Raw genomic sequence first — 26,120 nt, 5'->3', positions numbered from 1 at the left:
ACACAACTTTCCCTTATGTTTTTTAAACAGCAGGCTTCAAGTGACCTTTAACCTCTTCTGGTGAGTGTCAGTGCATGACTTTCTAGTCCATAATGTTCACTGTGAGCATACACCATAAAAAACAAAATAACTTTACTGTATAAGAATTTGATTTTGTTTGTCCTGTTTGACATTCAAACAGGTTTAGGGGGTTATTAGCTGAAAGCCTTAATAAGGAGAATTAACAGATATAAATATTTGAATCCATCTATCACTTTTGACTGAAACAATGGAATAAATTATTATTTTTTAATTATCTTGTTAATCATTATGAAGCGATTTGAATATTTATTTAGTTATTTTTAAAATAAATATATCAATTTTGGCACCTAACAAACAAATTCCTGACAATGTAGTTACATTTACTGACCACTAGATGGTGCCACCGTCCCGTGCCTGCGCGCCCTCTTCTGACTTCTGACGCGGCAGCATCCACAAATTGAACGTGTTGCTCCCATTTCCCCCGACACTGTCAGGCAGAGGGAACATCCCAGTCTTGTTCCGATTGCCTCCACACATAGCTTATCAAATTGTTATTATATCGCAGATAGGACGCGGTTCATTTGTTTAATTCCATTTACAGCAAAAGAGCCAAGGCGAACATATTTTTTTTTTTTTTACAAAGCAGGCTAGGATGAAGGAGGAGATAATCAATCAGTGAAAAAAAAAAAATGAATTGGGAAGTTCCTTCAATTAAGCGCGCGCGAACATTTCCAAGACTTATTAATGTGTTGAAATACTCCCCTCATAAAAAATAAAAGACATGCATCCAATTGATCAGTAATACACTTAATTGAATGTAGAGGAGGGTCTCTGGAGGAGGACAGTGGTGCAATTAGGCGTTGATTTGGTGCGTCGTGCGCCAGCGCGCGGGATCTGGGGGGGTTTGTGTGCACCAAACAACACAAGCAGACTTTAAAGGAAAGGCATCCATGCGTGGGAGCTCACGGATCACCCTAATCAGGTGGGTTTTACCAGCAATATTGATCAGCGCCGCGTATCATAAATTCCTCTGCTCTGTCTCCCCTCCTCCTCATCCACCCCTCTCTCTCTCCATCTCCTCCTCTCTCTCTCTCTCTCCTTTCTCTCTGTATCTCAGATTCATTCTTGGCCATCGGCTTCTGCAGACAGCTTCCATCTCCATTGTCTCCTTTAAACAAGTTAATAGTTCCAGTTTGCGTCACGACTCAGCTGCCCTTTGCGGATCTTTTTTTCTATTGTCTTACAATCAGTGTTTTTGTTTTTTTATTGGATGGGGACTGAAATCTATATTTTTTGAGGTGTGAAACTGCTGAGCTGCGCAAGGAAGTTGCCTAAGGCGGTCGGGGACCCCAGAGGGATGCTTCCCCTTTTCCACATCGTGGGTGGAACCTGATTTTCTTACCTCTAATACTCCCATAGTGGGTGTCCTCGCATTCCTTCAGTGATGGGTGCTTAATTCCACATTTTCTCTTGCCCTGCGCAGTACTGGTTGTTGGGTGAGTATATATATTCCTGAACTTAGTGCATACTATTGAAAAATACATAAATTGATATAAACTGCATGTGTCTCTCAATACAGTTCTTATTAAAATGCAACCTGAACCCCAGAATTGAGCTTATTGGAGCTGCATAATCAGCGCACGCGCCCAGACTTTGATCTCTAACTCTCTCTATGTGCGTTTTTATCTCCAAGACGCACGACTCCATCTCTGGAATTAATGGCAACTGAACTGGGGTGCAGCATTGAATGTGTTTTTTTTTATTCTAATGCATGCTTTGCAAATATGCACCTGTCTCACAAACTGAACTAAAGACCCGTTTGGGTCTCAGGAGGGGGGTAAAGAGCAGTAAGCGCCTCTTTTGGCTCAGAGGTTTAAGAGCAAACAGCTCCAAAGGGACTGACCACAACTCTCGGACCATAACTGAGGAGGGGAGAGAAAAACTATCACTTTCTGCAAAGATTACCCCACCCAAGCAGTGATGAAAGGGGCCTGCATGCAGTAAGGGAGAAGATTGGGAGGAGGAGGCGACTGTGACACAGGATTGCAGAAATAAGAGCAAAGTTGATGGGAGCTGGAGGTAGAAGTTGAGGGATGAACCCCAACAGGCAGCTGTGGGTGTAAATTAAAGAGAGCGATGAGCTCGCTGAAAGCTTTTTAGGGTTCAGACCTCTTCATCTGTGAGCCTCTAAACATCACAGCAGGGGAACCCTCCTCCTCATCCTCCTCCTCTTCTCTCTTCTTCTTCTTGGAGGCAGCCACATGAGAGATTAAATCAGTTTTTCTTCCCTCCCCTCCAGAATTTGAGAAGCATCATAAGAGCTCTCCTGAGGGCGAAGAAGTCGGAGCCGAGATCATTAGCATATAAGATCAGGTGGGCTTCATGAGCGTAAAGACACAAATGTCAACTCTTTCACCCCTCATGGCACTAATAACCCTCAGTGATACTAAGTGTAAATGAGATTGGAGTCTAGTTCATTTCCTCTGATCAGATTTTATTTTTCTTTCTACATCCCGTGCATCACAAATCTCTTAAACTTTTAATTTTTACATTTTGTCACATAGGGATTTTTATGTTTAATATCACCAAAAAAATAGCAAATAACTTTGAATATCAGTTTTAAAGTATTCCCACAAATTCTTACAGTAATTAGGCTTAGGTCTGGCCTTTGACTGGACCGTTTTGACAAATGGATACAAATGTAGAGCTTTAATTTCCAAGAAGATTAAAACAATTCTGCCAGAAAGCTTTATCAGGGTAAATGTAAATTGGATCTACTACATTAAAGCTTAAATAAAATCCATTGATATTTGCAGTTCTATACTGACAAGAAGGGGAAACTTGTGAATAAAGAAGGAAAGAAGCATCAACCAGAAGGAGCAGTTGTAAGAACTTCTGTTTCTGAGCTTTTTTGGACATTTTCCGACAGATTCAGAAGCAGATGTGAGTTACATTTACTGCACATCAGATTTACTGAGGCCACTAAGCCTCATTAGAAAACCTTCTGTGACTTCGCCAAGGAGAAAGCGTTTAATAAACAATGAAGCAGTAAGCAGAATATGGTGTTTGCGAATGAATCAGAGCTGGATAACCTATATAATGCAGGGGGCTTTAATCATAGCGGGGGCTATCTTGGCTTGTAGAAGTGTCTTTGACCTATTTCCATTTAGAGTGGGGAGAAACTGATGAATTAATTGGGACAGAAGTGAATTATATTCTTCAAGCGTCACTCCATGACGGCATTTGATTCCCAAGGCGTTTTGGGGTAAATCAAGGTTGTGTATTTCTAAAGGTTGAGTTCATGGAAGCTCTTGTGTTAGTGCAGGGGGGGCATCAGTGTGGGATGTGATCCAGCAGGAACAGATGCAGTGAAAGATTATGAACAGGATCTCCTGCAGGGTGGTACAAGCTTGCCTGTCTTAAATATGAAGGGGGACCCAAGCCAAAAAAATGATTTATGAAAGTCAAGTTCTGCAAGATGGAGATGCAAAATCAAACTTGCTAAAGAAATCAGCATTTCCCTGCTTAAAAGAGAGAAATGGACAACATAAAAAAAACTGTATTTAAAAATGATGATTTTTAAATTTGCCCTTCTGGCTTTTTTATGCTCAAACTATATTGACATAATCAAGACAAATTTTGATCCTTTTTTTTTGTGGCCCTCAAAATAGGTTTCCCTCTCTCTTGTGTATTCCCCCTGCCTCTGATCAATCACCAGCTGAGTGGTCACAGCTGTGTTCACCAGTTTCACTGCACAACCCTGATGTTTGCTTTGGACTCTGCAGGATGCATTTCTACCTTTTGGAGTGAAACTTTTTCACCATTCTTCCAACTTTTGGTGCAGAAAAGTGGATTTTCTTTGTTTATTCAGGGAATCTTTGGCACCAGAACTTTGGTGTCTGGTTCTTCGGAATCTAACAAACCTGCAAGGATTTGGCTGTTTTAACAAAATCTTACAGCTGCTCAGTCAGGCAGAAATCTCCTAATTTTGAAGGAACAATGCAACAGGCTGGAATGTTTATCTCCTGTTTGCTCTTCCTAAGATATGTATGTACGGTGGATGCTGTAGCTGACCTCTGCTATCAGGAAATGCTTCCATTGCCTCCTTTTAGATAAAAGGTCACCGTTCCATCATATTTAAGTGGGTGATAGTTGTCAAAAGAAGAAGTATAGCTGACTCCTAAAGACTGAAAAACACATGGATGCAAGAAGTGTTCCATCCTGAGGTAATATTTACTCTAATACCTTTGTCAAATGTTGTCCTGTTTATGTGATTCATGAGGAAAAAGGAACCTTGATGCTAACTGCCTTCTTACTACTGTAACTCTTTTGCAGTGGCTTGTTTGTAGTGATTCCAAAACCTATAATTGGAAACACTGATTCATTCAATAAAAAACAAAACAGGACATGTCTGGTTCTATATGCATGATGTGTGTGTTCATGTTCATATGTAGCTGTTTCAGATCTAAAGGCTTAATTAGGTGAATTTTAAGACTGTGGGACCTTATACTGTTAAAGTGTGCACAATGTTTAAATAAAAAAATATATATGGTAATTTTGCAGCTAAATTAAGTCCTTTATCAAAATGCTGTGTTTGCTACAAAGGTTCTGTTTAAAAACATTAACCACAGATTGAGATGAAGGTATAACAGCTGTCAGACTTTGATGCATATAGATCTGCCCGTTCTCTAAGCGATAGCTGGTGTGTGAATTCTTTGAATGAAGTTTATTTATAGTGCCGATTGAATTCATGACGTGCCTTCCAAAGATACTTTACAAAAACAATTAAATGAAATCATACGGACAGATTGGTTAAAAGTTTTCTGTCTAAGGAAACCCAACTGACAGCATCAAGGAATTGACTTTGTTTTTGCTGCTCCTGGATGAGCATCGTTCATTCCATCATACCAGGCGTACATGCGGTGACAGTGGAGAGGAAAACTCTCTTTTAACAGGAAACAAACCCTCGAGCAGATCAAAGGTCAGTGTCATCAGATTTCTGTTGTATTAACATCAACAATGCTGCTTGGACAGTATACCTTTTTTTTAAATGGAGAAAAAAATTGATCTTCATGTTTCTCTTGAATTTTTACATTTATTTGCATAAAATTCCTACAGCTGTATTTTTGTTTATCTTGCATCGTGTTTCTAAATATCTGCCTATGTGAGGGAGCGACCAGCGGTTCAAGCAACATGTCGCCTGTGGGAAATGCGTCTACACTTTATAATGCACCTCAATAAAATATAGTGCTTGTCTACTAGGATTCAATTCAGTTTATTTATATAGCACCAATTCACAACACATGTCATCTCAAGGCACTTTACAGTTCACCAGATCATACAGTCAAATTGATTCATAGTTTTCTATCTAAGGAAAACCAGTTGATTGCATCGACTCATTGACTCAAGTGCAATCTCTCACACTAAGCATGCTTGTAGCGACAGTGGAGTGGAAAGTTACCTTTTAACAGGAAGAAACCTCCAGCTCAGTGTGAGCGGCCATCTGCCGAGGCCGACTGGGGTTCAAGGAGACAGAAGCCGAGACACACAAAGCAGCTGTAAAAGGCGGCACCATCCAGGAAACGCACAGCCAAGCAGATGAGCTCTGAGCCAGCTCCCATGCCAGAGGATGAAGAGAGCACATCCAGCCAGTCACGGTCAGAGAAACAGGACTACACTGGAAAACAGGCCGATCTCCAGCATCAATAAACAAGGGTGTTGATGGAAGCAGCACAGCTGATATTTCTCTCCAGGATGGTGTCACAGCCAAACAGGAAGAGACGAGGCCAAGCTACCATGAGAAAAAGCAGAGAGAGCATAACGTTAGAGATAGAACTAACAGATTCTGCAGACTGGGATGAAGGGTGTAACATTTTCAGCTTGCTTCTGTGTCGGGAGAGAATAATTAACCTTTGTAGTGATGTTAGCCAGGATTTATTCATTAATATTCCATAGTTATTTATCACCTGAACACCAGAAAATGAAACCCTAATGTTCTATACGCAGACTGAGATCATCTTCCAGTGCTTAAGTAATTATAACTTCCTTTAGCTAGAAAATAGGTGGGTGTCCTTTTTGTAAGCAGAGAAAAGTGCATCTTTATTAGTCCTGATGAAGAGTCTACATAGCATAAAATGCCATTAAGGGACGTTATTAGGTCACTGCTAAAACACTTAGCTAAATTCAATTACGACGATATCAGTGTGGGGTGTATATGATGTCTAATTTTATCACTAGTGCAAGTTGCTTGACTTCCAACACAAAAAAAGCTTGAAGCAGTTTGATTTAGAGACAAAATGCTACATGCAACAGCTTTCAATAAATGCTGTGGCAGTGCAGTGAGACTTATACACTGAGCACTCTTCAGTATTACAGTTAATAGCTTGAGGGTGACGCTAATGCTGGTTCCACTGATGCTGCAGTTAGTTTGACATAAGATGAGATCTTCATTACTTTGAGTTTGTGGTTGAATATCTTTCAATTTCTGATTTGTTTCTACTGCAAAACAAAAAAAAATTCTGAAAAAAGGATTGGCACAAATCACAGGTATTTAAATTCACTTCTCAGGAGTTGGTCTCCTGCATAGTTTTAGATTTTACTCATGTTCATTAAATGGGCTTTTAAATGAATATGTACTTTGCATCTTTCTGCAGATGTTAGAAATGTATGAATAATCAGTTTATATTAAGAAAACAAATGTTAGTTTGAATTTAAGCAGTTATATTAAGACAAACTGAATGCTTCTTAGTAGGCAAAATGCTGTGTTAGTTTTGTTGCCATGGAGCTTACTGAGAAATTAGATGTTTTTTTTTTGTTTTTTTATCCCTCCCTGAATCTGGCTGTCAAGCTAACGATTAATTATCTTTAAATATTTATTTAGGCCCCAGAAATTTGCACAAATTGCCTCTTCACCCTGTCTGCACTCTCAAACCAAAAAAGAAAATCAAGGATTTGAGATCAGGGGAGGCAAATGAGAAAATAAATTCCCAGGGGCCTCGGCTAATGAAAGCACATTAGCAGTCGCACCGTGTAGAAATCCGCCAGTTCGTCATAAGCAATTTTCAGTCCCCGACCAACTTATTGCAACAATATGGCTGCTTGCTGCGCAGCTCAGTGGAGGACGCGTGACATTATTACAACCAGGGGTTAAGGCGGAACATCCTGCAGTGGGGGAAAGCTGATAAAGCGTATCAACATTTAATGATTTTGATGTCAAATAAAAACACTTAACATTTACTTTACCTGTTGAGTTTGAAGCTGAGCAGGAGGAGTGCACACTGGTTTCTAATATGTTCATTTGACTGCAGCAAATACGAACGCATTCTCCACGGCTCCGCTGTGTCTTTTTAATGCTGCTGTTCCTATTGCCTCATAATTCTGTTGCCTCACTCTATTCTTTATTCCTGAGCTCCACTTTCCTCCTTTACCCTTCTCTGCTGCCTTCATTTCTCTCTTTTTCGTCACAACTGCAGCAGGTAGTCATGCAAATAGCCCAAGGAGCTCCCCACGAGGTCCTCTGTAGGCTGTTTCTCTTCTTGCACTGCCACATAGAAGTGAATGATGGTGTAGGGGTGACTGCAAACTGAGACGCTCGGGATTTCCATCGGGAACGTGCCGTCCAATGAATGCAGTGACTTCTCAAACTAGAATATATGTTCTAATGTGGTTACTGCAATAACCTTGTAGCTTAAGTGTGCACACCCTTGAAATAATACTTTGCTGAAGCACTGTGAATTCATTTTTGGTATTCAGTCTCCTTGATTGTACATCTGCCACTGATAATAGTTCATTGGAAGAACCTGGAAAGTAACTTGTAGTTGGATTTCTATTTGTTTTGTATGTTTTTAACATTTGCATTCATGTTTTAAAGCCACTATTTAGTAAATAAATGCTTAAAATGGTATTTTTGACGAAATTATTTGTCAACTGCAACTGCTGCCTCACCCCCAGTGACACGTTCAATGTTGCCCTGCTGCACTTACTTACTGACTGCAATCTCATTACATTGTTGTATGCTGTATGCAACAAAATTTTGTTTTGTATATCTTATATGCATGCAAAATTACAATAAAGTTAGTCTAATTCTAAAAAAATGTCACTGGTTGTGATCTACATGCACCCGTAAACTCCCTGTATTGGTATATCTCTGCTAAGCAGTACAGCTGGAAGACAGACTTGGGCAACTTTTATTGTCATTTTATACACACAGAATGTATGCAAAAGAAAATTTTGTTTTGTACAGCTTTCATGACATTTCTATAAAAGTGCAGCAGTGATCCGATATAAACAGTGTGGGAGGGGAAAAAAAACATGGTGCCATTGATATGGAGGTTCAGAGCATTAAATATATATGGTGCAATTATGCAGTGTTTTGGTTTGGACAAGACAGATGTGATTTTCAAACAAAACATCAAAGCCTTATTAAGAATGCCCTAAATACTGTTTGTTTAATAAAACTGAATTTAAAAGTTTATTCCCAAAGGTATCTTTGGAACAGAAGCACAACAAAGTCAGCACCATATTCAGAGTCAAACATGGGGGTTGCAACATCATGTTCTGGGGCAAAAATTAAGTTATTAAGGTGGAAGAAAACACAAGTCAGTTTTAAATAAAATCTTCAGGTGTCTGCTAAAAGGTTTTAAAGGAAGATATATCTTATTTTTCACTGCCACATATATCTTATTTTTCACTGCCACACTTACTTCTAAGCACATAGCCAAATTTACATAGAAATACCTTGCTTTAAAAAAGGAACATTCAGGAATTACCCCTTAAATGTGATCTGGCCAAATGACAACATACATTGAAATATAGTTCATGAGATCAGTTTGAAAAGGATTTTCAGGAATTGATATAAGGGTGTGCAAACTGATATCACATAGTTGTTGTACGGCTTCGATTCCGATATTTCTTAACCAGTAAAATGTCACATTTGGAATTGGCCTCAATTTATTTCACATGGTCTAATTTTGCTCACATAGGAGAATCCTGGCACTCTGACATCTGTTACTGTGTGTTTGAGCCTCTGTATGTCCATGGTTTTAGTGGCTTCATACATCCTGGTCAGTGTTTTCCTCATGCCAAGGGAGCTCTATCACCCTGCAGCGCTTTGACCCTTGCACAGTTAATGGTACCAACATGTCTTGTCTCTGTCTCTTCAACAGGCTCTACAAAAGATGTGACTTGTGGAATACATGCTCTGCCCCCTAACCAGATACTCGCAACTAAAGTGCCACATTTCCTGCTGCACCTCCTGTCAGTGCAATCTCTTTCCTGGAACATGTCTTGCTTATGGGCCTTGGCTAACTCAACACCTTGGGTTCTTTACCCCTGCCTCGTTAATCAGTAAAAAGGGCTGACATTAATAATCTCTAAAGACTCTCTGATTGCATTTGTTACTAACCCCTTTGATCATGGAATCTCAGTGGAGTCCAACTTTTCCTCTCCACTCTCCCTCTGTTGTCTTCCTGCTGCTGGCTACTTCTTACACCTGGCTGTTTCCCATCACTGCTCCTCAGCGAGTCCCTATAGACCCCCAGGCAGCACCGGAATACGCTCACTCCATCCGTCTGGATGGCGATATCATTCTCGGTGGATTGTTCCCGGTGCATTCGAGGGGAGATCGTGGGACGCCATGCGGAGAGCTGAAAAAGGAGAAAGGCATCCACCGCCTGGAGGCCATGATGTTCGCCATCGACCTGATCAACAAGGATCCAGAACTGCTGCCCAATATTACTCTGGGAGCCCGAATCTTGGATACCTGCTCCAGAGACACGTATGCTCTGGAGCAGTCCCTGACGTTTGTGCAGGCCTTAATAGAAAGGGATGGCTCGGATGTCCGCTGCGCTAACGGAGACCCTCCGATCTTTACCAAGCCTGATAAAATTGTGGGCGTGATTGGGGCTGCGTCCAGCTCCGTTTCCATCATGGTGGCCAACATTCTGCGCTTGTTCAAGGTAGGATTCTCTTTGGTCTTTTTCTCTGTCAGCTGTAAAGGTATTCAACTTCCTACTGCAAATACAAAACAAAACGTATCTTATCGAAAGTGACTAACAATTGTGATGTCAAGGGGAAATAATTTCTAAATTGTAGCTGCTTTTTTTTTTTTTTTACCCATCCAAAGTTGATATGTTTCAGAGGCACCTTTGGCTGTGCAATTCAAGTCTTGCTACAGTTTCTCAATTGGATTTGGGTCTAGACTTCCACTGGGCTAATATAACAATGTCGATGCTTAGATTAAAATCACCCTAGTGTAGCTCTGGCTCTTAAGGGTCATTCTCCTACTGGAGAGTGAACCTGCACTAGTCTCAAGTCCTTTTCAGCCTCTAACAGGTTTTCTTCCAGAGTTGTGCCACATTTGCATCCTATAGGGATCTTGACCTGCTTCCTTTTACCCTTTTTCTTTAGAAGGAAATCATCCCTAAAGCGTAACATTGTCATTCTCGATGTAATGATGACAAAAACATTTCAGATTTGTTTTAAAGCCTTTAAAACCACATTCTGTTTTCCTTCCACTATAGTTAAGGACTATTTGTGTTGGGTCTATTACATAAAAAAACAATCTCCATAAGATACAGTCAGATCATAGTTGTAACTTGACAAATTGTGTGAAGGTTAAAGGGGGATGAACACTTTTTCAAAGCACTACACATGCTGAATCATTGCCATCCCACGCACATCCAACCCCTTCACCCATAGGCACTGGCAAGATAAAGTTCAGTGACGACAGCCATTTAAAGCGTTATCGGTTTCTGCAGCAGCGACACCTCTTTCTTCACCAGTTGCAGGGAAAAAGATAGCGTGTGCTTTTGCCTTTTGAAGCCTAAAGTGTGATTTCAATCAAACATTCAGATGCGTGTGTGAAGGAGAAACTGATGTGTCAAGTGATGCTTGTAAGTAGGTTTGGGGTTGAGCAATATAATAATAAAAAGAAAGCAGCCGAGGGTGGGTATCAATTGCAAACGGAATCTGTCAACATCCACTTCATTTCCTGCAGCCTACGGTTGTTTATGCACACGTGTGTCGCCTGCGAGGACGCCGCTTTGTGATGCGTGTTTTCTAGTACATGTGTGGGCCTAATTGAGTGTCCTCGTGAGAATGAAACTCTTTTGTGATCGCTCTTATTTATTTTTTTTTTTTGTCCTTTCCTGAAGCTTTTGTTCATTTCATCCACATCTGGCCAGGTGTGTGTTTGAGTATCTGGGAGTGTGCACCCATTGTCATCATTAGCTGCGCTGGGCTGACTGATAGCAGTGCGTTCATGAAATACGAGTCCAGTAATGACACCCGTGGCATTTTTCACATCCACATTTATCCCACGCTATTCCACAGTGTGACCACACATTTCTTAACACAGAGAAATCCATATGCTTGCTTGTGTGTGTGTAGAAGATTTTCCTGTGTTTCAAGACGCACATGTTAACAACCGGCTTGAGCTTTGAATGGAGGATTTGCATATTAAACAACAACAACAACAACTAAACATGATTTATTCCAGGATCTGTCACAGCAACAGCCCTCAAACAGAGTGCTTTTTCCTGCCTCTGCGGTGACTCGCTCTCATTTGCCTAATACGATTTGCAGCCTCGCGCGTGTCTGTGTGCTCGCTTGAACTCGCAGTGTGTGCACACGCCACGTGCCGCTATTGTACGTCCACTGATAATTTGTGTGTGGGTGTCTTCAGCATATTTTTTTTGTGGGTTTCTCTCTTTTTTTTTCCTGTGAGTGTGTGTGCAGGATCTGTGTGATATGACAACTTCTCGCCTGTGGCTGTGCTAACACATGTCTCCAAACTGTATCTGTCAAACTGCATGCTTCTACATAAATAAAACACCCCCTCTCTGCAAATCGTAGGTCGCAAACACATGTCGCATGAATATATTTCAAGAATACATATGTCTTTTTAAACGGGCTAATCCGACAGTGTCAGTCACAGCCAGTCGCCCACTCGAGACAAGAGGGGGACGGCCTGGAAGCAGAGCAAGAAACAAGGTCTGTTTACGTTTCTTTTTAAATCTTGCAGCAAACAAGTGAGATTCAAACAACAGATTGTGTAAAAGGCTAAAAAAAATCTCCCCCTTTTTTTCTTCCTGTGCTTTAGCAGCAGAGGGAGCCCCTTGCTGAGAGTCACAGTGGAGAGAAATCAAATCAAACAAGAGTCGTTGATGTTTCTTTTGTTCACTGTTCCTCGTTTGAAGATTATCGCATCGCACTGTGGGATGATTCAGAGCAGAGAGAGGCGGGGCTCAGATAAGATAGAACTTTGGTAAATCAGAGGAAAGCGGGCCATCGCAGCTGCATGTTGCAGAGGAAAATCTGCTAAAACTGAGGAAAAAAAATCGGCTCTAGGATATTTAGTTTATACCAACATGAGTGTTATCCTGTGTATTTCTGCCTGCTATTTCTCAGAAAGCTGCATCAGTTTTAAACAATGCATGAATACAAATATTTGTGTTAAGCTTAGATAACTCTTTAAGGAAACCTAAAAATCTTATGCCCTGACCTGATAACTGCCTGCTCTTTCTCCTTTTTTTTGTGCGACCTGGAAATTTTAATATGGAACAATGTTGAAAAAAATTCAAATTACATGCATTAAAAGTTTTTTTTTTGTCTCTAAAATCGTCCGTTTCACAGCCATTTCTCCTCCTGAGTGAGAAGGTACAACTGCAGATTATAAAATCAGCTTCTGTTCAAATCTGTCGCAATCAGATATGCATAATTTGTTGTTTTGATCTGTAACTTTTCCTGCCGTTTAAACGGAAGTTAAAACTTCAGGATGGAAAACTTTATTAAAGCCACAAATTATACTGACTGACTTTATAGAATATACACTATGAGAGTTTCACAAGTCTGGCATCAACATCTATTTTCTCTCAAGTCAAAGATTCAAGTGTTTCTTCCCAACTGAATCTAGTTATTTTTAATAAATTTTGGTCACACAATCGACTTCTGCAGGTGAATACTGGGCTATTGGAGAAAATAGAACAAATTTGTTCATATGAGTCAATAAATGGAAAACAGACTCCTGTTGCCATAGATTGAAGTAATAAAGTTGGCCAAAAACTATGTTAGAGGAATTGCCGTGGTGTTGAGTCAGCCGTTTTTGTGGTTTTTATTTTCAGTGACTTACTTACTAGGAATCTTTCAATCTAGTTTTCATAATTAGTTTTTTAGGCTGCTTAAACATCCTTTTTCTGTTACTTTGGCAAATGAAAAGTGTCTTTAAAAAGGTGTCTTTTAGAATTTTAATGGAAAAATGTGTGTGTATTGAATACAGGTTCCTATTGAAGCTTTTTGGAATGGATTGATGATTGGTGAGAGTTATATGTGCTAGTTTATACACAAAACTACTAAATTAAAGACTTTGTTAATTGTGGCAAGTTAGTTGTAACAAATTTCATGATCTAAATGTAAGTTTTTTTCACATTGTATGTGTGGAAAAGTACAACCAGTGCAAAGTTGGGTAGCTTTTTTTATTCTTAAATGCTTTACAGACGAGGGCTGGTTGTTGGTATTGGAATACAATTTAATGTAAGTGTAAAGTTTTAGCTCCTTAGCTGCAATTTTTTTTTTTTTCATTTTACCATTTCTATGGTTAGACAATTTAATAATGATGCTGGATGACTCATTCTCTGGCTCTGTGAAGCATTCTTTAATGTTCCTCTGATTCAAACTCCCCACCTGTTGAGCCAATGTTTCATTTTTGCCCATGTTTCTGAGAAAGACTAATTAAGCTGTATAAAACATCAGAATCTTAAAAACAAAGAAACCTTAAGTTATAGTCGAAATCAAAGCAATTCATTTCAGTTTATTTGTATATAGACTATAGGCACAGAGATGGTACAGTCAGATTGGCTTAAAGTTTCTATCAAAGAAAAAAAAATGTAATGACTCCATGTTCATTGCATTCAATTATTAAATTGCAGGAAATGCTCTCCTTAGCTGAGCTGCGGCAGCAATTTTCTCTTGCATTTTGTCGATGACTCTTCAGCAATCCCTCACTCCAAGGATGCTTGCAGCGACAGTTGATAGGAAACCTCCAGCAGGACCAGGCTCGGTGTGAGCGGTCATCTGCTGAGGTCAACTGGGGTTCAAAGAGCGAGAACCAGACACACAAGAAGAAGCAGATATGCAAAAAGCAACTGTTAACTAGCTCCAAAGGGGGCCTGGTCGAGGAAGACACAGCAAAGCAGACAAGCTCCAGTTCCCAGAAGATAAAGAGGGCCCATACAGTTAGTCACAGTAAGAGAAGCAGCACTACACTGAAAAACAGGCCAGGCTCCAACATCCATAACATTGTGTGTTGATGGCAGCAGCACAGCTGATGTTTCTCTCCAGGATAGTGTCACAATGAAACACATACCAGTGAAGGCTACCATGAGCAAAAGCAGAGTGAGCTCAGGTCATAGTTGGAAGTAACAAATATTGCAGAATGGGAAAATAGAGATAGAATGATGAAAACTGGTCCCCATGTCCTCCAGCAGCCCAACCTTATAGCAGCAGATGTAAAAAAAAAAAAAAAAAAGCTCAGGATAACATTGCTATTTGAATGAGGCATGAGAAATGTAGAGCCAAGGAGAAACATCTGTGTGAATGAATTCTCCTCCGCTGGTTTAGGCCATTCACTCTACCACCTTCTCTACTCAACCAGCGAATGTGCCAATATTACTGTCTTTAACTGTACACTCTATCAAAACAGCAGACAGATTAGTTGATGCTGCCTCATCAACTAAAACTGGTAGTTGGTTCAACAGGAGAGGAGCCTGATAACTAAAAAATCTGCACTACCCATCACTCTGTTAACGCTGTTATAAAACTATGGTTTGCAAGCATAGTGCTGTTAACCTTTGTAGATGGCTTTATAAATCGACCGATCAATAACCTTGCAGTAATACCAGGGCAGCAAGAGTTTAATATTGACTGAAATGCAATTACCACTTACAAACTACCAATAGTTAGTTTTCAGTTCTTACCAGAGAGATGACACGTGCTGTGAAATAGTGCTTTATGAAATGAATGGAAATTATTAGAAGTATTTTAGGCGCAGTAGGAATGATCATTTTAGATTTAAATGAAAGTATTTAGATCAGGTTATACATTTTGTTTTGAATTTGTAAATCCTTTTAAAATGTCCGTTTTGATAAAAGATACAACTAGAAATGCATTCAGAGAGCACAGACCTCCGTCAAGCAGCACATTTTTCCTCATATTGTGCTCTACACCTATAGCTAAAAATCCCATGTATGGATAAAGACTTTTGGAGTCCAATGCTGAAAAAAAAAATCTATCGATTGTGATCTTGATGATCACAAAAATTTGATGGATTGTTCCTTGGCATTAGGCTCACCTTTGGTAGAAATTTAACTTAAAATCCATTCTGAACTTTTCAAGTTATCTTGTTCACACACAGACAGACGGACACACCTACAAAATCACAAAAGGTAATGATATGGGGATAATCAACCAGTCCACACCTACTTATTTAATGAAAATTAGCAGATTTCCAACCTTTGTTTATATGCTGATGGTCTGTGTGTTCTTTTTGGTAAAATCTACTAAAACTTTCCAGACTTCAAATGGAAATCTGCTCAGTCAGACCAGCTTGTCTTGCCTTTTTCTCCATTTAAGCTTCAGTAATCAAAGCAAAAACTACAAGGTGGCAATGCTGTTAAAAGCTACAGATGTATTTGATTTAATTTTCCAGCTTGAATGACTCTAAACCACAAACGTGCAGAATCTATTATCTACCTCAATTAACAAAACTATGTTGCTGCTCTAATTTAAATATATGTGCTTTTGATTTATGTTTTTTGTGATTTAAAGTAGGGAAGTAGCTGACTTTTAGAAAGATAGCCTCTTCCTGGAATAAGCTTGTATGTAAACAGGATTTCATTAATAGTGAAACAGTCAGTAGGTTTTGTCTTAAGTGCCTGAGATGAAAGCTGGCAAAAATGTTTGATAGCTAGGTGTTGGAGTTGGTACCTCAGATCAAGACTGTTTGAATCTCACCTGGTAACCTTTCTATTTGGTGGATGAAAGGTATTTTCAAATTTCATTTAGTTTTTTTTTGCTTCTCCTGTGCAGGAAAATGAGTTCATGTCTGTTTTTGACGGTTATGAATTGAATGTTTTTGGGCGTATGCGTGCATGCAGCTGTTGGATGGTACCTTATCCATGGTACACCTTTCTTTTTTTGTGTTGACACCAAAACTCTTTAGGCTGGAAATAACATGCATAGAGAATTCCAAAAAAGTTAAACCGTCTTCTGGACTTTATTTCCAAGTTTGAAGACGTTTTGCTTCCCATCCAGGAAGCTTTTTCAATAAAAAATATCAGGAATAGAGTAGAGTTCGAAGATTTATAGAGTGGACCAAAAACAAAGCCTTGTTTGAGCCTTGGATTAGAAAACGTGCAAATTGAACTGTACGAACAGTTAAACCCTTTAGAAATGGGGGTCGTTTGGGTTCTTTGTTAGCCTGCAATACCCAATACCTGTCTGTGTCTCTCAAAGGGTGGTCGTTAGGGGGAATTGTTGGCCTGGCTCAACAGGTAAGGTGTTCTGTTCCCCTGTGTGGGGAGTGCAATGAGAGCAGGAAAGAGTCAAGTCTATTGCTGCAATGTAAATTTTTGAAAGCTGAAACCTAAGTCCACCCCCTCTGTTTAAAGTTGAATGCATAGAGAATGACTGTATAGTGCCAAAGACTTTAAGTATTTTGAATATTTAGATCAAGTAGCCAGAATTCTTTTTTTATTTTTTATTTTTTATAGAAACTTTTAGAGAGTTTTGCCCTGCTTTTAGAATGTGTACTTTTCTTTCTGGTCTTAAGCTGTTATTTTACTCCTTTCCTGTTGAGATTTATACCTGGACATGGCAGCTTATTATGTTCTGTACAAGTGGAACTCTGGAGTAATTGTTTTTTTCTCTATAAGACCTTTTATAGATAAAAATAACAAAATGTGGAGCAACTGCAAGGCATTTTATTTTTTATCCCTAAAAGGTGTTATATCAAAAAAAACAACCCATTTTCTATGGAGTATTTTAGGAAAAAGTAAATACATCTTAAAGAAAATCTAATTGAAGTCAAATGTCTTCCTCTGCTTTTTGAAGGAAAAGGGGTTTTGCAGTAATTCAGGTGAGAGGGAATGACTTATTCTGAATATCCCGTTGATGTTTTAGAAAATTAAGTATGACATAGGCCTACTAGAAAAGTTTTGGAAAAAAGAAAGAAAAATCCTTTTACAATATACATAACTCAAATATCTACCAACTACCATAACTCTAAAACTGTTGAAAAAATGGAAACTTCATTGTTACATATTTGGAGGGCAAATCTGAACAGAATGGCAGCTGTTGTCGCTTCTCTTTCTTTGGCCCAGTTACTGGTGAAGTTGGATAACTGAATAGTGTTTCCAACCAGAGTTGAAGAAGCTTCTCCATGTTAGAACTGGAGGTAAGATTGGGGAGAATCGTTCTTGAGGACTCTTACTTCCAAATTCTTGGTACATCTTTAAATTTTCCCATTTTCATACGAAAATCATAACTTCTAAGTTTAAAAGGCTCCTTACTTACTGTATGTTCAATACAACAAAGTGCCAGTGATGATTTTTTTCTTTTATTGGCACTAAAAACAAGTATGGATCAATTGAAAGTATGGAAGTTGAGGTAGTACTTGTCTTGAGAAGATAAAGAAGCACTGATGCTCTACATAAATCCTATTGAAACAAGTCAGGGCTCCCCAGACAGTTGCAGATGATCTAGAAAAAGGTGTAAGAAGATTAGAGTAACATGTTTTCCCCCCCTGTTTAACTTTGAAACCTTACCTCTGCTGAGCTCTGATATAAAGCAAAAGAGAATCTTTCATTTTTATTTCATCATTGGCTTAATTAAATTCTAAATTCCCCAAAAGTAGGAAGTCATTAGTCTCTTCATAAGAAGCCTGTGCCTTTTGTAGGAATTTAAAAATCAGAAGTAAGTCACAGAACCTTCTTTTTAGAGCATAAAGTTAATCTAAACCTTGCAGTTCCTTGGCTTTAGCCACGTCCAACATCATACACCAGGATCTTCCTTTCAACAGTCATTGTTGTGGATGTGTAAAATAAAATGTGTATATATATAAAAAAGAAAAAAGAAAAGCCAAGATTTCTGTGCATTGATTATAGGATGTGGTGGATAGAATAAATGAGGAACTATTGATTTTTATAATGCATCCCCGGTGGTTGCCCAGGGTTTCACAGATGGCTGGTTTAACATTAAAGGTGCCGAAGCAAGAAGGTAAAACATCTGCTGCAATCAGAAAGCTGTACATCTGCACCTGCTCTGCCTCTCTGATCAATAAGCAGAGGGAGGTTTTAATGAATACAAGTATACCACACCGTAAATGTTACAAAAGCTGCATACATTTTCCTTCACAATTTTTAAAGACTTTCATTTTATGAAATGCATTTTTTTTCCATGATGCATGGTAATGCAGCTCCTCCCTTCCCCGACCTGTTGCTGTGCACTGGCTGACGTCTGACTAATAGAAGGCTAAGAGGCAGTCGTGATGTAGAAGCTGAAACATGCCACCATCACTCTTGTTAATGAAACAAAATTTCAAAACTAGCTGGCGAGCTACAGGCAACATGTTTGTTACCCAGACCACTGCTGACGATGACTAATTGAGCAACTCATGTCTCAGACTTATGCTAATCAGAGTGGTGACTCTTCTCTTGAAACTATCCAAGGGTAGTTCTCGTCATAACATCGCAGACATCGCTCGATTCTTTGAAAAAGCTTTTTATTCACAGAAGCCTACGCAGACAGAGCAGATTCATACCATAACATCACGGGACATTATACACTGCAATGCCATAAGAACTTAAAGTAAATACAAAGAACATGAAAATACATTTCATCAAAATGTAAAAGAAAACATAAGAGCAACAAGTCAAAGTAGCATTTATGGTATGAAAGAGGATTTTTCTCAGAATTAAGTGTCCAGATTCATTTAAAATGACTTAATTGATGGCTGGCATTCTTGCACTTATGGTCCCCCACCACAGAATCTTCTTTCCTGCCTTTAATTTGTGATAAACATGAGCCAAGCTTTAGCCCCCTTCAGATTCTGAGTGATTAAAAAAAAATATATATATATTATTTGCCACCTCTGTGGGATCCTGCCAGATTAAAATCACATGTTTTCAGCGGCAGTTCACACAAGAATTCAACAACAGGCATTTTTAAAGGCTTTTAAAACAGAGAAAACTTGTATGATTTTGTACCTAATGATATTTAAATGTATTTTAAATAAAATTAACACAGTATGAAATACAGTTATTTATTCACAGAATATATTAAACAGTAAATCCTGAGTACTTCTCCATACCTGTGTTTTTTTCACACATAGGTGATAAAGGCGCATTTTAATTTGCCCCTTTGATTGTGCATGTGCATTTAAAACGTAGAAGGAAGAATGGGGGGGGGAGTCATTATGAAGCACCAAAGTATCCACTTTAGTTTATTAGGTGCATATAGACGATCAGTTAATGATGAGCATTGTTGGGTGATGGATATGCGAGTCTTTCAGGACCTAACAATATCCCCTTTATTCTGGATAATTCAGAAAAAGGAGGGGAAAAAAATCAGTAAAGATCCAACAAGTGGTTTTTAAAGTTAATAAAGAAAGAAGCCTTTTCATTGAAGTTGCAGGCTGCATTCAGCTTTGTGTGCCGAAATCCCACTATGAAGCGATGGGCACATTTCAGTCGGTGACACTCGCACGCTGCGTGTCAGAGACTAAAAATGAAATTCAATTCTCAAATTGATAAGTGGTGGCTCTCCCCTGGTGAGAGCAAATGGAACGACATTGCCTCGGGGGAGCTTGGGAAACACTACACACACACACACACACACACACACGCACACCCACACGCCAATCTCTACCCCTGCATTCATTCAAAATGAGTTGCAATTGATTCTGCTTGAGGCTTTCGAACACACACGTTCTGCTTCTGTACACACACACACTTAGGGTTATTTTCATTTGAGGAGACTGCTTATTGTTTCTGTCTCTGGTGGTGGTTTTTATGAAGTTGTGTGTTTTTTAGACCAAGGTCGGAGCCAGAAGTCTTTCCCACGCTCCGCCGGGCTGCTTCATATGCGTCCAGCTGAGTTTGTACTGGGTGGTGTGAGCCAAGGTTTTAAATTGGTGTCCTTTTTCATATAGTAATGTACATTTGTATTTTATTTTTTAATTTATGTAATTACCTTTAATTTTTGTCTCATAAATGGAAGAGACAAACAGCCCAAATGAACACCTGCCAAAATCTCAGAAGTGCACCAAACTGGATTTTGTACTCTCTGTTGCTCAGCTGTCTCAGTAGTTAGCAGTTACTGTGCTTTTGGACAAAAGTGATCTAGCTTTGAATAAAAAAAGTAAAATAATATGAAAATGCACCTTATGACTGATTATCTGGAGATATTGTGCACAAAGTAGTAAAGAGTCCTCACTTTGCTTGCTCCAACTTTGTGAAGTTCTTTGTGGGAGTCCTCAAAGTCGTGGAGGTGGGGGGTCAATTTTGTGAAGCAAATTATTCATTAGTCCACCCCATCCATTTAAAAAATGCAATAGAGTTAAGGTTCAAAAGCTATATTTTTTTGTGAAAAAGATGAATTCATTCAGATTTTCATTTCAGTTTATTTCCCCTCCATAAATTAAATCTAAACCTTAGATGCTTTAGATTTTTATAATCAAGTGGAAAAAGTGACAAACACATCTAAATGTTTGACAATTTAAGGAGAAACTGGTCAAGATTTCTTCTTTTGAAAGTACACTCCCTCTGTAACCCAACTTTAATGGATGGCAAGGATGTAATAATCCGTTTACCTAAATGACTGAATTATCAAAACAAAAATAAACTTTTAAAAGCTTTAATTGTGATTATATGTAATAAAGTAATGCTTTATGAAGTCGAAGAGAGGACAGCTCTGTATAATGAGCTATTGCTGGGTGAACCACAGGGGAAAACTGACCATTCCTGTTTTTCAACTTTAAAGCTGAGCTTTATTGAATTCAATTTCAATATAGTTTATTTACATAGCGCCAATTCACAACAAATGTTATCTCAAGGCACTTTACAGTTCAACAGATCATTCAGTCAAATTGATTCAGAGTTTTCTATGTAAGGAAAACCAGTTGATTGCATCGACTCATTGACTCAAATGCAATCCCTCACACTTGGCATGCTTGTAGTGACAGTGGAGAGGAAAAACTCCCTTTTAACAGGAAGAAACCTCCAGCAGAACCAGGCTCAGTGTGAGCGGCCATCTGCCGAGCCCGACTGGGGTTCAAGGAGACAGAAGCAGAGATAGACAAAGAAGCTGTAAATGGCGTCCCCGTCCAGGAAACACACAGCCAGGCAGACAAGCTCTGAGCCAACTCCCATGTCAGAGGATGAAGAGTGCAAATCCAGCCAGTCACACTCAGAGAAACAGGACTACACGGAAAAACAGGCCGATCTCAAACGTCTATAAACAAAGGTGTTGATGGCAGCAGAACAGCTGATAATTTTTCTCCTGGATGGTGTCGCAGCCAAACGGGAACAGACAAGGTGAAGCTAATATGAGAAAAAGCAGAGAGAGCATAATGTTAGAGATTGAATTAACAGATTCTGCAGAGTGGGAGAATAGAAATAGAATGATGAAATAGGGGTCCCTGTGTCCTCCAGCAGTCTAAGTCTATAGCAACATAACTACAGTATGGAGGTATCTCAGGATAACCTGAGTCACTCTAACTGTAAGCTTCATCAAAAACAAAAGGTTTTATAGTACTTGGAAATGGCATTGCTGCAGTGAATATGTTGGTGGCAGCATCATGATATACACCAGGCATGCGTATCTACAACTGGGAAAGGACAGTTTAGTAGTGGATGGAAATACAGCAGAACCGTGAAAGAAAACCTGCTGAAAGTTGCAAAATATGTTAGGTTGGAGCTTCGGTTCTTACAGACATGTGAGACGTGTTTTTTATATAGAAGCAGGAAGGTGATTCAGCTGTCTATACTTTTTTTCTCCCCTACTACTGAATTTCTCTTATAAATCGATTTCTGCTCATTATTGTTGCTGAAAAAAGACTGTCACACTGCATTTTTTCTATCATGAGCAACTTTCAGTTTTCCCAGGAAACCACAGGACACATATGACTTAAAAAACTCAACTGATTGCGTGAGCTAATTAAAATCACGCACCCTTCCACTATCAGTGAGAGGAAACGTTTGCTTTGGCATTCTGAGCATAAAGCGGACTGGGGCCTTTCTCGCATTTAAAAAGCCATACCAGACCAATTTTCTTTCAAGCAGATCAGCACCTTCTGAATTACAAATCAATTTGGCATTCCTCCTCGCAAGGATGACAACAGCTGCATCAAAATGCAATTAACGAGGAACGCTCTAGTTTTTATTCAGAAGCCAATTTGGACATAAATCCTTACGAGGTGGCTATAATTCTCGAGGTTAGCCTACTTTGATCTACAATGTTCTTCTAATTCTGCGAGCTGTTTCTAATGATATAATGCAGGGGCAGGGAAAGGAGAGGGTAGTGGGTGTGAAGGAGACTTGAGAAAGAGGGAGCAGAAGAGGGGACTAAATGAAAAGCAGACAAGTGGAAGTGAATCCCGGACAAAGATGTGCTGGAACGATGGATGGAAAAAGATGGTGATAAAGGGAGAGCATTGCATCCTCCAGGGCGTTATGATGTGGTGTTGATTTCCTTCATGAAAGCATTTTACATTAAGAGGGTGACGATAATGAAGCCACAGAGCACACTGAACAGCGAGCGGGAGGACTCATTAGGGCGTGAGTGAGTCTGCGTTTTGTGTCGGCTCGTATGCTTCGCTTCGCCGCAAATCATCTGCAGCGGGTGAAAAATCAGGGGTGCTACACCGGGGCAGGACACGATCATCCAACCTTCACTAACGAAGGCAGACTTAACGAGCAAATGGTTAATGAAGACGAACTTAATTGTCCTTCTGAAATTATTTATTACCTTCATCTATTGAGTGTTGCCTGGAGATGATTCATTAACAGCGGCCATATGCAATGTCTGAACAAGGGCTAAATTAGATTTTTTTTTTTTTTTTTTTTGAGCTGTATGGTGCAAATCCTTTAACCTGGGCTTAAAACCTTTCAGTGGGATACTCCAAATATGCACCTTTTTAAGCTGTTTAAGGACAGTCTAAATTAAACTGACAATTTGCTTACTCATTACTCTATATTCAAATTAATTTGATTATTTTTCATTCAGGAAAATTAATAATAGTTTGAAAAAGGTCTAATTTGGAAGACTTACTGCATGGCTGTAAAAGTACTATACCACTCACAGAGTTTGTCTAAGATTATCTAAGACATTTGGATGCTAAAGAATAAAATATAGATTGGAATTTGTTTTATTAAGGGGGACAAAAACTATCCCATTAAGTAAATACCTCTTACATAGGTAATTGCCATGAAGTGTTTGCATTAACTAGTATTAAGCCTCATAAATCACTGTGGAGGACATTTGGCGCAGTCTTTAGTAAGGCACTTAACCTCCAGTTGCTTACTGATCTACATAGCAGTGTGCTAATAGGTTCACATTTGGAGTTCAGCTCAGTGCAAAATGACTGGAAAGAGTAATTTTAGTGCATCTAGAAGACTACAGAAGTTCAGATTATTTTCCACTTTTTGGGTTAAAACTTATCTTTTGTGTTTCTTTATTCAGCAATTTTTAAATATTTATTGTGCAGGTGTAATGGTGACTGAATTTACTGTTTAGTTCTACATTTCTTCGGTATACCATTGGAGCATTACAATAAGAGAGAAAATGAACTGAAGCACTGACATTGGCTTCTGAAACTTAAGCTATTATACTGAATTTGAAAGCATAACTCAAGATCAAAAGACTGCAAGGTGAATTGTGAACAATACTTTTTCTTTTTTTTTTCCTTAAAGGGAATATTTCATAAGATTTCAGCAATTCAGTCCAAAGACGCATCCAAGGACATGCATCTTTGCAAGGTTCGGCTTACATACTGATTAAAAAGAGATGGGCCCACATGCTGATCACAACAAGTAAACAACGAGCTGCGTTTTTTGATAAGATGGAAGTAATTTAAAGTTTAATTAAGACCCCTGATGAGAAAAAAACCAGGTCATTAGAAATGTGCATGATATAATGAATATTGTTCCTGCCCATTTGGCCACAAATGTGTTTCGACGTAGTTTCCGCTGAATGTGTGTACTTTTGACAAAGAGAGAGTCCAAAAGGTCCTATCTGTCTGAGTATTCTCAGTGAGATGACCAGTGCGTAGAGAGCATTAAAGTGGAATGAGATTCTATCTCTAACCGTCCTTTCATCAGCTGAATGGAAGCTTAGATAAGGGATAAGTGAAGCCATTACACACACGGCCCCAGATGGACAACACACACATTATTTGTTACACTTTAGAGCCCTCGCTCACATTTTTCACTTTTCACTCTTGGGTTCAGCTAATCCTGCGGCCAGTTGTGGTTGGGTATGAGTCACCTGAAAATAATGGTTATTAGTTTCACCAATGCTCTTCTATAAGTATCATATCTCATAGAAACACATGATTGTAAATAGGGTCCCCTGTCTTTTATATTGTTTAACACAAAATGAGAAATTTGGGATTTTTTACTTTGTGCCTTCAGCCGTTAAAAGTCATGTGCGTTCTTCGAGGGTGAAAGGAGATTCATGTGCCCTGGTGGGATCTTGGGTTCAATGTGTTGCTGGCGATAACCACTGAGTCAACATCCATAGAAACCCCCTCCGCAACCCCTCTGTGGAGTCTCTGCCGGGATACACTATCTGAGCACCCTGATGAGCTTTTATAGAACAAAGACATTAGAGCCATTCTTCACACCTCAGTTCGAGAAAACAAAATGTCTTCTGCAGGAATGAGATATTGACTACACTAGAAATTACACAAAAGTGTAGACAATTACAGAGCAAATGTTTTGTTTTTGTCCAAATGTCTGCCGCTTGAAATATTCTCCATTTCTGAGTATTCTGTTGCGTACTACTAATTAAGTGTTATAAAAGTACTTAAAGTTGGATGGAACTCGACTTTTCAGACCAGAATGAACTTCTGTTACTTTCCCTTTCTGCATGCATGATTGCCCAACTTGCTTTGGAAGACTGCGTTATCTGCAGTGAAATGTTGCTGCAGTAATGAATTCTCTCATTTGAAGTAAATGAACCCAGCAAGGAGGGAAAATGAGTTTGTGGAGAAACTGGTTTAATTTTCTTGTTTACTCAGGATAGGATCCTGCACTTTTTATCCACTAAACCAAATACCTGCTCTTGAAAATTGTTTGAATGATGATGTTTTTCCAGGAATGATACATACAGTAGTTTTTCAATTTTTGCTTCTAAAGAAAATGAAAAATCAAAGATTAAGGGGTGTGAATACACTTCAGTATTTGTTTTTTTATGTTAACAGGTCTGAACTGGAAAATTGTCCCTATTCGTTGTGATGCAACAAAAATGCACCAAAACTTCCACATCCAGGTGGTCAGAATTGGTATAACAAAATGCAGTTTTCAGACTGATTAAGGTTCAGTTAGTCATTGTCCACTTTAAAACACGTTGAAGATCAGTGGAGATGTGGCAGGGGTGGGGTGAACAGATGAAGAGAGCTAAAGTAGAGGAACTGACAGAAAAATGCTCAGAGAAAAACTGCAAACACTGGGGGTGCTGTTGAGGTGGGACTGCCCCATCTGGATAACTTATAGAGGGAATGCTTTCAGTTTGCAGAAGTAGCATGTTTGAAGCTGTAAACCTCCAGAGTTTAAATAGGGGACTACAGTGTTGAGTTTGACAGTTATGTACGGTGTCTCAGCTTTAAAAATCTAAACCCTCCCATCTAAATCCTGTCCAATCAGACTTAGGCAAACTTTTTTAATCATTTAGTATACACCGAATGCATACAAAATGAAATTAGATCGCTTTCAGCTTACAACAGTGAGATGAACCATTATAAAGTGCAGCAGTGATCATCATGTAAACAGTATAGGAGAAAAGCAGTTTAAAAAATAATGGTGCAAAAGGGAAAATAATATGCAAAG

General features: G+C 39.1%; 1 pseudogene; it reads left to right on the top strand.

The window, feature by feature from the left end:
* Positions 1-1,134: 1,134 nt before the first annotated feature.
* LOC107093286 lies at positions 1,135-10,017 on the top strand (annotated as a pseudogene).
* Positions 10,018-26,120: the final 16,103 nt, after the last annotated feature.

This window comes from Cyprinodon variegatus, unplaced genomic scaffold, assembly GCF_000732505.1.
Source record: "Cyprinodon variegatus isolate N-32 unplaced genomic scaffold, C_variegatus-1.0 Scaffold418, whole genome shotgun sequence".
Taxonomy (NCBI): Eukaryota; Metazoa; Chordata; class Actinopteri; order Cyprinodontiformes; family Cyprinodontidae; genus Cyprinodon; species Cyprinodon variegatus.
This window is presented reverse-complemented; position numbering and strand designations above follow the sequence as displayed.